Below are 12,994 nucleotides of genomic sequence, written 5' to 3' on the forward strand. Positions count from 1 at the left end.
AGTAAGACATTATTTAGTGTGTTTTTAAACAATGTAGATTAATTTTTTGCAGTTTTAGAAACTTTTACATAATAAAAATAAACAAGTTATATGGCTGATTTATAAAGCATTAAAGAGTAATTCAAATGGCCTTTCATGCCTGTTCTTCACGTTTCGCTATATTAGTGTGGTACTTTTTCTAAACTTAAGCCCATCCATGCATAGATAAATCTGCGCGCGCGCAAAGACAGAGCAGGATGGTCTCATTGTGGTGGAGCTGCACGCGCGCGTTGAGGACTCGAGCAGTAGGAGGAGGAACTTCATTCAGCTCGCTCATTTATTGAACGTTTCTTCACATTAGTGCGCACTCGAGTTCGCCACACACGCTGGGAACCAGACACACACGCCAGAGCTCTCGAACACACTGCGATCTGAGCGCTCGCGCAGCCGGATCATTTTCAAAATTCGAATGTAACAGCAGCGGCGGGATGCGACATTATCTCCGTCTGTCGGCGCTTTGAGCAACGCGCATCACGCAGGATGGAGAGGAAACTTTGCTGAACTTAAAGCCGTTTTTTTTATTTGCTTTGCTTCAGATATGGTGAGTGCATCGTTTACTCACTGATATTGTCTTGTTGTGTGTTGTATTTGACAATTACCAACAGGTAATATTTCCTGTCTTTATAATGCACTATGCATCCTTCATACTATGAGTTATGTTGTTAGAAAATCTATTAAAAACAGGAAAGTGCAGAAGGACGCGTTTGTTAACATTTTGGGAATGTTGAAAGGAGGGTTGAAGGTGCAGATATTTAAATACATTCTTTAAAATAAAGTTTCATTTAGGATCACAATAGTGTTATAGTGGTAGCCTATGCCATGGGAGAACCGTTTTATTTTTGCCCTTCCCTGTGCATTAAATGAAACCTAAACACTGATCTGAAGAACCAATAAAGAAACATCACTATTTTTAGAGCCATATAGAAATTCAGGAACCCTATAACCCTCTTTTTAAAGGAGTGCAGATAAAGGCTAGATCTAGTACTGAATGCAGTGCATTGAGTATTTCTGTTTTATTTAAGAAAAACAGATACTTGCATTATTCATATTATTGATTGTATTCTTATTTTATATTTATTTATTGCAGAACACTTTAATCAAACAATGTAAAAAATGCCTAAGTTTAATCGTGCTATAGTTTGAATTGAGTAGAAGATTCTAGTTGAGATGATTCAGTTCATACTCTTAAAAATGAAGACGAGGATCTTGAATAGTTACTAACTTCAGAAACATCTGCTATATCAAGAACTATATTTGGCTCTGTAGAGTAAAATAGATTTAATAGATAGATGAATAGATTTAAAAATCTGGATGTGTTATTATAGATTCTTCAGATTCGTTTTTTTTTTTTTTTTGGTTTCTGCGTTCTTTAAATAATCTAAACACATAATAATAATAAATCTCCTGCTGCTGATTGAAGTGGTCACTTTCCAGTCTGTTTAGACTTTAAAAGAACCAAATTCAAACCTCTTTGACTATCACAAAAATGAATAAATAAAAATGATCACCATTCTCTTTGCATTCACATTTCACATGCTTTGAAAATGGAGTCAGATTCTTATTCTCAGTATGACGATGGAGATTTGGAGTATGTGCATTACTCCATTTGGTAGCATGCCGATATTTTTGTTAATTTATTCAAAGCCATTTATGGATAGGTCAGATCACAAATGACTTAGGCTGAAATCAGACATAAATGCACCCAACACTTATTTAGATTATTTCCCCCATTGGAAAATGTTAGACGCACAGCACATCAAAGGTCATGTACACAGGGGCAAGTTCGATTTAACGCTCTCGTTTTTAGTGTATAATAACATCAGGTCTCACTCTGAGCTCTCTTTCCATCATGGTTCTGATTACTAACCCTAATAAATTGTGAATAAGCTGCACAATTCCTGCTCGAGGAGGCCCGAGTTCCCCATCCTGAGACGCCCCCTCTTAAGAAAACATGAATTAATTCCTAAAGTCCTCTGTAGCCAAAGGTTTCTGGAATGATAAATATTTTCATAGGAAGCACAGCTCTTCCTGAGTTTATCAGCGCTCGGTTCATTAGGGGCCGGCCGGTGTTAACCCCTCGGTTTTAGGGTGAGGCTGGAGGCCTTGAACTCCGCTTCTGCTTTGAATTGTCAACCGATCCTCTGCTTCCAGATGGAAGATAACCTCGCCCGTAATGAGCAAAATATTTAGCTAGCGCCAATAGAGGGATTCCCGAAGTCTTGTGAGTCTTGCGCAACTGGATGTGATCAGTAGCGAAGAGCCGTTGTCACAGTTAACACTTTGCCACATCATCAGACAGTCGCGACTGTGGCTCAAAGTCCTGGCCAAGGAATTTTTCACTGCTCAGGATTAAAGGTATGAAAAGCCTATAATGCATATATAGGAAAAGAAGCCTTCTAAACAAACATGAATTTTAATAGTGCAACATTCTTACCAATGTTAATAGCAACAAGGCAAGCATCACTGCCATTATTGATCATAGTTGGAGAATTTTTTTTTTTCTTCTGAATCTCTAGTCTGTCTTTTCCCAAAACAACTGTTGATTTGAGTGTACAGGAATGCTTTAGCAGCGCAGTTACGGTCAGAGGCCCGACGACAGTGGGCTGAACTTCACATAAACTCCTCACTTTGATCAGACAATGCTCTAAACGTCTTTGATTACAACCAAACATTCTTTTGTAAAGAGAAGAAACTGTTGTGATCAAATGTTGAATGTTTTGGGTGATTTGCATTACTTTTGAAGGTTTAAACATTGATTGTTGATTATGGTTGGCTTTCCAGACAAGAAATATCAGAGAATTTGTCAAATTGTGATCTGGAGGTCCTTTAATGGGTTTTTTTTTTTTTTTTGAGATGGGAATTATAGCTATAAAGCCATAAAATATTATGGAGTATATATATATATATATATATGAGAGAGAGAGAGAGAACAACATTATCAAAAACAATATTTTTGCGGTTTCCGTTACTAGGGTGTTGCTATGGTGATCTGGGTGGTTTCTAGGTGGTTGCTTACTGCTCCAAGTGAAAAGTCTCTGATATTTCCATCTCAGGTTCATCTTCATTGTAAATCTGTGGGAATTTCATCATTTAGTTTGTTCAGATCATTAGCCAAATGATGAGTAACACTAATAGTGATGCTTGACTTAACAAAAGACAATATACTGTGTGGAGAGATTCTATATGTTAATGTGAATAGGAAGCAACAGAGTTTTGTAGTTCCCTTTCAGTCTGTCACACACACACACACACACACACACACACACACAGTCATCCAAACCCCTCCTTTTCTCTACAGTCTCATTCATTTCACCAAACAGCAGGTGGTTCTCACACACACACACACACACACACACACACACATTTGCAGCCAATGTCACATGCATCACTGTCATGGAATCATAAAGCAAAGTGCTGAGTGTGTGTGTGATCCAATGCATTAAATAGTTTACAAATGAAAGGTGCTTTATTTTATTATTTTCCCTTTTTATTTAGAACATGATGGATGCAAACCAAAATATAACATTCATGCAACAAATGAAGGCTGATATGAAAATGACGTCATTACTGTTGATTGAGTGATGGCACCCAAGCAAAATTGGGACATTTCTACCATCACGCAGTATATACCGTTATACCCTTCAGCGCTGATGCGAATAATGTTTATTTGGGGATTTTTGACGACACCTATTGTATTAACAGCTCCAGCAGTTGACAGTCAAGAACAACAATACTCAACACTGCAGTCAATAACTCAACATTTAAATGATTAAAAGATTTCGGAAGATTAGCTATATTCTCTCTCATAATCAATTTCCAAAGGTGGCAACTGACAAACTTGGACCGTATACAATGTAAACAAATTAGTTCTCTTGAATAAGTTGAAATGTTCCTCGTCTCTGCCGCTCGGGCACGTTTACACATGCTAACCACCCTCAAGGCAAATAAGCAGGAACTTTTTCAACAGGTTTCTTTGATAAAGTCATATATCATTCAGCGACTGTCCACAACAATGTAAGCCGAGGATATTAGAATTTGCAGCTTACCATGTCGCAAGGTAAGAAGTTCAAGCCTGCTAACTGAATAAACTACTTGGTCTTCCTGGGTTGCACACACATTATGTAGACGACTGTTTTGCAAGTCATGCGAAAGCTCAGGTTTTTAAATCCAAGTCAAATAAGCAGCAAACTCAATTTCAAAGGAATATTCTAGGATAAATACAACTTAAGCTCCACTGAATAGCATATACTTAGGGTTAGTGATTTGAACAAAGCTTTAAACCAAAGTATAACATTTGTCATAACTCATTCTGCAGTATGCATGCTACGTACTTGAGGTGTGTTGTTACTTGTCTAATCATCCAAGCTGATGCTTTTCACCTGGTGGATGATAAAATGGGAAAAAACTGAATACCATAGTGACTTGGGCTAGTAAGAAACCACCAAAACACCCTAAAAAAACACTTTTAATTCAGTAAAACCACCCAGACAATCTTAGCAAATGTATTGCAACACACTAGCAACGTGTTTTGAGTTTTGCACATGCAAACACCACTCACAATTTCTTTACAAATGTCAAAATCTAGCTTCGAAACGGGATGAAAAGCATGTTTGCAAGTCTGAAAGATGATTATACCCTTGTGAAGTACACTTTAGCATGTGTTTAAAGAACTTTCTATAATATATGCTAACTTAAATGTTTGGACCCTTAAATGCATGTTATTTACAATGAAATTAAAATGCATTAAATGCAATTATATTGTGCATTATGCAAAATTCTATTAAATGCAAGTAGTTTTTGACCCCCAAAATAGGACCTAAGTGCATATTTCGATGTAATTTCATAATAAACTCTATTGTGTTTGAAATATGATTAAAGTGCTCTGCCAAATGTGCAAGCATTTATGGTAAACTAAACCATACTTAAAGGTCATTTCTGTCAAAACTTGTATGTCATGTATTTAAATGTATTTGTGATTTCACATCTGTAATGATGAAATTGCAGTTTATTACATTTCAAATTTTACTTTAAATGTTATATCAAATAACACACTACAGTTAATGTAATCAAGTTATTTAATCAAGTGCTTTAGTATGGTAGTCAACACATCAAAATAAGTGTACTTCTTTAAAGCACAACAAAAGATTAAAACACTTTGAATTTAATGTTATTACAAAGTGCATTTTTTAAAAAGTGTGCTTAAGTGTGTTAAGAAACAGTTGTGAAAATGTACTTTGGCCTTTCATTTCATTATTGTATTATCTGCAAACACAATATAAAAAAGATATATATACTTTCAACATCTGAAGTATAATACAAGTGCACATTCAATACAATTAAGCACACTTCTTTTTCACAAGGCTAGTCAGTGAAATGTTATCTCAGAATAGTTGTTCTTTCGTTGTGCATGTGATTTGCATGCAGTGAAAACACACAGCTCTCTCTCTCTCTCTCTCTCTGATGCACTCGAGCCGTTTTAATGCAGTCTGAACCTCCCGACTACAACAGGCCAGATGTGTTACCTGACCGATCCTCTCATAAGACGGATCCTGGGAGGTCCACCAGCTGTCCCCATCCATGACCCACGTCTCGGGGAAGCGCTCCGGGGGTGAAGGGTCCAGCAGACCTGGAGGCTGGCGGCAGTAGGGATGAGGGGGATGGGTAGGATGAGAAATTGGGAACCGATGGGGCGAATGTCTGAACGGAGGGGGTCAATTACACACAAGTCGGGGGTTTTTGGGTGGGAGAGGGAATCCTTCCATACAAGCTGGCAAGAAAGGTGGCTTTCTCCTCTTGGAGGCTGTCATGTGGAAAGCAGAGCCCACCATGGCAGGCGGTTAGTGTTACACACAAACATGGTGGCCAGGAACGTGCGGCTGAGCCCAGGCTGGGCTTTTTAATAACAAAAGCCAATAAATTAAAAGTCTATCTGCAGGATGGAAAACTGATAGCTTTCCGAGGCTTTTCCTCATGGGATTTTGTGTGTGCTCATTTGTTTTGCACTTTTTCTTTGCTGTATTTATGGATGACAAGTATTGAACAACTAAAAGGAACTTGGAAAGAATAGAATGTTTTAGAAATGATTCTTTTTTAAATACAGAATTGTACGACAGTTTATATTGTGTAATAGTAAAAATGGGTAAATATGCCATGATTCTGGCTGAAAAGCAACGAGTAACTTGGAAAGATAAAAATGTAAACATGATTCATTTTTTTAATACAGAATTTTGTACGACAGTTTATATTATGCAGCAGTCAAAATGTGTAAATATGGACTTTCCAAAATGTATTTTGTGTGTGCTAGCTCACTTTACACTTTACTTTCTTCGCTTTACTTTAAAATACAGCATTGTCGTTATTCTGGCTGACACGCAAAGAGGAAGTTGGAAAGAATACAATGTTTTAGAAATGATTCAATTTGAAACCTGTTTTACACTTCTTTCCTGTATTTTCTGGACAGCAAGTACTGTCATGATTCTGGCTGAAAAGCAATGAGGAAAGATTCTTTTTTTAGTACAGAATTTGCACAACAGTTTATGTTATGCATTGGTAAAAATGTGTAAATATGGACTTTCCGTACTGTATTGTAGCATGCTAATCTGTTTTACACTTCTTCGCTGTATTTTCTGGACAACTAAATGATGCATTTTTTATATGTTTATATTATGCAACGGTACAAATATGTAATAATAAAAATATAATGAAATTATAAAAATGTGTAAATATGAATTTTCGGCACTGTATTTTATGCATGCTTATCCGTTTTACACTTTTCTTTACTTTGTTGTCCAGAAAATACAGCATTGTCATGATTCTGGCTATAAAGCAAAGAGGAACTTGAAAAGTGCAAAAAATACGCAACTCTTTGCGCTCAGCAGACAAGTTTTGCGTGGTAAAACATTTGTAAACTAAGAATAATATGTTTTAGAAATGATGCAATAGAAATTACACAACGGTAAAAATGTGTAAGTATGGACTTTCCACACTGTTTTTGTGCATGCAATCTGGCTGAAAAGAGAATATGCAAAAAATACTCAAGCAAGCTCTTTGCCACTCAGCAGAAAAGTTTTGGATCAAAGACTAAAAGGTTTTTAGAACGGATTCATTTGAAAGCAGAATGATACGATGGTTTATATTGTGCAACAGTTGAGATTTTACTATAAATATATTTAGGTAAATATGGCATAAAGTGAAAAAACAGCTGCTTTATAATATCAGTTTGACTGTTTTGAGTCACATTTTGCGTTTCATAAGTTGTTTTTGCACTGATGTCAGACATTGTTTGTTTCGAATAATCTTGAATAATCCATCGAGTTCAAAATAAAAAGAGAAAGTAATCAAAGCGCCTTTTATTTGAAAACTCTATAATTCACCAGATTTTCTAAAAAATAGGAGATTACTACATAGTTATGTAACGCACAAACCATTTTTAATTGAATTCCCAGCATCTATCTTGATTTATACGGTTAACATTATCGCTCACCTCTGTATTGTACATTACATCATTGTGCATATATGTCTTCATCGAGCCTGTGCAACGCTTATAAGCGTTCCCATGCTCTGCAGCGCTCCAGCATTGGTGAAATCCCCGGACAGTGATGTAAGCGCCGCCGCATCTCAAGAGACCATTATTAGGCTGTTACAGCCCCCCCATCGCTCCATTAGCGAGCTAAAGAGCAGACGCGTGTGGCCGGCCGGCTTTATTTACGAGAGTCCGAGTTCAAAGGCTGCAGACAAGCTTGAGCCCCAAAGGCAAGCGGCCACAGATGAGCTGTTCAGTTTGTGTGTGCGTTTCACCAAAAAAAAAACCCCACAGCTTAGCGCATCAATTGAAAAACTCCCACAGCATGCACAGCCAGAGCCTTGAGGTTCAACACTATGCCGTAAACGAGCTAGAGTAGCCTACGTCTGATGTTTGGATAAGACTATTTACCAAATGTCAAATGCATCACTGAACTATAACAAGGTGAAGAGTCTCAACGACAATCACTTTTCACTAGAGTTCACTAGAGTTTACAATACGAAACTACTGATTTTAATGGAAAAGTTGCATATTAAGCATATGGTATACAGAAAAACACAGTAAGGAAAAAACAGTAGGGATTTACAGCAAAACTGTAACAATAAATTCATTATTTTAGCTATAAGTTTAATGTTTGAATAAGACTATTTACTAAATGTCAAAAGCATCACTGAACTATAACAAGGTGAAGAGTCTCAACGACAATCACTTTTCACTAGAGTTCACTATGAAAGGACATTTACGCCACAAAATATTTAAAAAAATGACTTTTTATCTTACAACTTGGAAAATAATCCTACAAAATCCTACAAAAGGGAAAAAAAGTAATTGCAACTTTTTTTCTCGCAATTGCAAGTTAACAGTTTTTTCCTTAGAATTGCGAGTTTATATCTCAGAATTGCAAAAAAAAAATAAAAATCACAATTACCTTTTTTAATAGATTTTTTGATTCTGTGGTGGAAATGGACTTCCATAGTTTACACTGTGAATCCATTGATTTCAATGGAAATGTTGCATATCAAGCATGTACAGAAGGAAAAAAAATTGCAAGTAGACGCTTTGACACTCAAACAGAATTGCAAGTTTTGCAAGGAAAAATGTCAATAGTTTCTGATGGATATAAAATGTGTTACTATTGGTCTGCTGCCAGTGCATTTACTGCACTTGATTTCACCCTGTAATGTACGTGTTATCAAGGATTTTTCAGGAAATTTTGAGATCAAGGAACTGACTTTAAAAAATGTAAAAAAAAAAAAATTAAACTTGCAATTCAGAAAGAAAGCAAACTCAAGCAGAAAAGCTTTGCGAGGAAAAATCTATTTGTATTTGTAAATTTGTAGCACTTTTTGAGATTCCTCCTAGAAAAAAAAGGGTGAAATTTCTGATGTTTTTTTTCCCCCTGAAATTGCATGGGGTGTTGTTATTTTGAGTCTTTATTGTATAGTGGCTCAGGTTTGATTTTTAGACTGACCCTCAAAACACATGCGTACAAGTGTGTTAATTCTGCATATTAAACTGGGACACAAGAAAGCATTGCAAAAATGACGCACTTCGACTTCAATCTTTCAAAAAACAACGTGGTCTTATTTTAAATGCCTTGCTATGAATACATCCTTCAGAACAAATAAACTGAACAATGAAAAGAACAATGCGTTTCCACAGTTAATAACATTGTAAATCTAGTACATTTTTTTTAAATATATTTTCATTTTTTAAAATGTAATGTATATTTATAACATCATATTTTGTTTTAAAGTAGCTTGGTATTAAATTAAAGAAAACCAGTCTGAGGGACTAATCTCTCAATATTTTTTTCCTCTTCTTGGAAAGTCACAGAAACACAATCATGGATTTTCTTTTGCTATTGGAGCAAACGGGAATGCAGGAGTTACATTTGTTGTAGTTTCCGTTCACCACTATAGAAATGTAGCAAACTATGAGGAACCGGGGATATGTGAAAAGGGTCCATATTCTCCCCATTCTCATTTTTGGAGCTGGACTACCTGCTCCATTGATCCCTCAGCGAAACCCCGTGTGAGTTTAGAGGAAATGAAAGGGCAGATGGCTGCTCGCAGTCTGTCTGGAGTCACGCTGGAAATACGAGGGCTGCAGAAGTGCTGCATTGTTGTAGTGAGGTCACCGTGTCTCGCGGTTTCCCTTCAGGCAGTGCAGCGGTCACCCGTGAACCCGCACCCAGCGCCATATGGGACGTAGCCCTCAGCTACCGGCCAGAGAGCAGTTTGGTGGCTTTGACTGAACGGTTTAGATCACGGTTCGGGTTGGAGAGCTCGCTGTGAATCAGACAGCCATATGGCAAAGCTATGGCTCATGATTCGTTTCAAAGACAGACAACCTGCTCTCTAAACCCGGTCATAATGATCCCGTCAGGACAAGCCGAGCAGAGCGCAACAGGCGGGTCCGGAAGTAAAAATCACATTTGTTTTGTTCATAGAGGAACTGATTTTTAACTATAACTAATAAACCGTTAAAGACAGAACTACTGTGAGCTTCGAGCTTGTTCACTGGCATATGCTTTTGATGAAGACATCATCACTTTTTACAGCGGAGATCCTGGTGAGAAACTGCATTACCCATGATTCTGCAGAGAAAGTTTTAGTAATTTTGTTATGTGCTTTTGTCATTTTATTCACTTTTTAAGCATTTCTATTTATTTTCTAATTATTTTAGTATTCAGTATATTTACTTGAACTTTAACTCAGTTTTATTTCAGTTAGTTGCTAAGGCAACATTTCTTGCCTTCAGTTTTTTTAATCTAATATTTATATTTTATTATATTTTAATTAAAGAAAATCATTTTTAAAAATTGAACTTATTATATTTTAATTGCCAAGGCAATTATCATTTTCTTCTAGTTTCACTTGAAGTAATAAAAAAAACGTTTTTAATTTTAAGTTTTTATCTAATGTTTATATTTTATTATATTTTAATTAAAGAAAAAGATTTTTAATAGTTCAGAGAATCACAACAAGCAAATAGTGCCAAAAACACTAGTTCCTGAAGCACTAAACGCTCTCAAACTATATATAGTAGTTTGAGAGTGTGTGTGTGGGTATATATATACAGTGGGTACGGAAAGTATTCAGACCCCCTTAAATTTTTCACTCTTTGTTATATTGCAGCCATTTGCTAAAATCATTTAAGTTAATTTGTTTTCCTCATTAATGTACACACAGCACCCCATATTGACAGAAAAACACAGAATTGTTGACATTTTTGCAGATTTATTAAAAAAGAAAAACTGAAATATCACATGGTCCTAAATATTCAATATAATCAACATCTTTAAATCAGTAGTTATCTTTTATTTGCGATTCTTCATGGGATTGTAGTTCTTTCCCTCATTAAAGCTGTTAAGTTCACAGTTTTGTATCTTTGATTTGAAGCAAAAACATATTTGAAAATCTGAAAAAAATAGACAAAGTTTGTAATGTTGGTTTGGTTCATGGCTTGTAATTTTAAAAAATCTCAATGGAAAAAAATACTTCCGTAACCAACGGCACTAAAAAAGTGCAGCCGCTGTTGAGGGCTTCATCATGTGAGCAGTTCCTCAGCTGGTTTTCCTCCAGGACCACTCATGCTGGGTAAAAAGAGATGCACATGTGACAGTGCACAGTGATGTATGATGTAAGGCGTTGTGTGGAATACGATAGCCATGAAAGACGCCAACGCTAGCAGAACAGCGGCGAGGCCAGGTGAAGCGCTCTGTCCCGGCCGTGCCCCGTCCCGGGTTTGTTTTAGCTCAGTTTACCACTGTGAAAGGGGGTAGAGCGTTCTTTCCCATGCCCTCTCGCTCCGGGACACGCTCGTACCAGGAAACACACTGCGCATCACAGGAACTCTGGGAGGAAGTCAGGACTCCGCTGGGCGGCCCGCGCTCGTCTCTCTCTGGCCTTGTTTATTTTCTTGGGGAAGGTTTTGTTAGGAGTGGTGCGTCAGCAGGTGTGAGAAAACCATCAGTGTCAGTCGTTGCATCTCTGACCTGGAGAACTGCTCTTTGTGTTTTCTGAAAACAAGCAGACATATGTGAGAGCATGTTTATATGAGATTAAAGGGATAGTGCACTCAAAAATGAAAAATCAGCTACTCACCCCCATGTTGTTAGAAATTCATGTTTGTTTGCTAGACACAACATGAGTTATTCAGCACAATTTTGACCCTATTTTACTATTATTGATGTACTATTATACAGACATATACAGTATATATATATATATATATATATTTTTTTTTTTTTTTTTTTTTTTTGATTAACTTTTGGATGTATTTTCATTTAAAAAAGCAACATTTTGAAACTAGGTTTCACAGAGGTGAATTTGCATAATAAGAATAAGAATAAGAATAATAACAATGATTAGAAAAAAAAAAAAAACAGACAGCAGAAAGCACACAAGTAAGCTACAACACACCATTGAATAATAGAGTGTTTCCACATTCCGCTAAAAGTTTGAAATTGTTTTGTCTTGTAAAACATACAACAATAATATTTCATTTACAAAAAATTCAGTGTATGTGAACGAATGAAATCTCTGATAGAAAGAGATGATGGTATGTAAGAATATTCTTCGTACAGAATGTTTCCAGTGTGGGCACTTGTAATATCGGCCAATCACAGCGATTGTTATCCGACAGTTGTTTTGCTCTATTTCCTTGCCCTTAAAGATCCTGACACTGGCCACAGGTATGACAGAAGCTAAAGGTCACTTTTCTTATAGCCACAATGTAATTCTCCTTGCCCTTGAGTGGGATGTTGTGCTCAGCCAGGCTCGTGCCTATAGAGTTTATCCTTGAGCGAACGGCGTCTCTCATCGATCACTGAGATTGTGGAATTGCACGAGTGAACGTGAAGAGAATGTCTCTTTCAAAAGCCAGAGAACATTGGATATGAACAGCTTGTGGCTCTACAAATTGCTCTAATGCTTTACCCCCACCTGCAAATATGAGTTTTATGATTGAACCGGGAGACACTAAATGAAATCTGTCTTCTGATTTTATTTGACAGCGAAAATCTCTCTATCCTCAACCTCACCAAAAACTTTCTTCAAAGCTTATTAGAGCAGAACTTTCATCTCCGTCGAAAATGACTGATTAACATATATGAACAAATAGCAATTGATTGGAAGAACTGGTGAAGATCCTATCATAATAAAATGAAGGATAGCAGGTCCATTATCTCAGAGCTGCTCATGACTGAAAGCATCAATCTTTCATCACCATTATCTGAAGTGCACTTCTTGTTTCAGTCAATACCAAACATTAAGCTTGACTGAATCTATTGTTAGCCATTATAATATGATAATATAAAAGAATACTGACAAGCTGAAGGTCTCTAAGCAATCTTATTGGGTGTCAAAGCATTTGAGGAGACATTTTAATTAAGTCCTTGATGTTAAACTGACTTAAACTAGCATCCAT

General features: G+C 36.6%; 1 protein-coding gene across 1 annotated transcript in view; it reads left to right on the forward strand.

Moving 5' to 3' along the window:
- Nucleotides 1-363: 363 nt before the first annotated feature.
- Nucleotides 364-12,994, forward strand: part of LOC107744393 (eyes absent homolog 2-like) — a 35,086-nt gene continuing 22,455 nt past the window's right edge. Inside the window, exon 1 of the mRNA XM_016558020.1 lies at nucleotides 364-580. The gene's annotated coding sequence lies outside the window, so the exon portion shown is untranslated. The remainder of the gene's footprint in view (nucleotides 581-12,994) is intronic.

Source organism: Sinocyclocheilus rhinocerous, unplaced genomic scaffold (genome assembly GCF_001515625.1).
Source record: "Sinocyclocheilus rhinocerous isolate Xijiao unplaced genomic scaffold, SAMN03320098_v1.1 scaffold1488, whole genome shotgun sequence".
Taxonomy (NCBI): Eukaryota; Metazoa; Chordata; class Actinopteri; order Cypriniformes; family Cyprinidae; genus Sinocyclocheilus; species Sinocyclocheilus rhinocerous.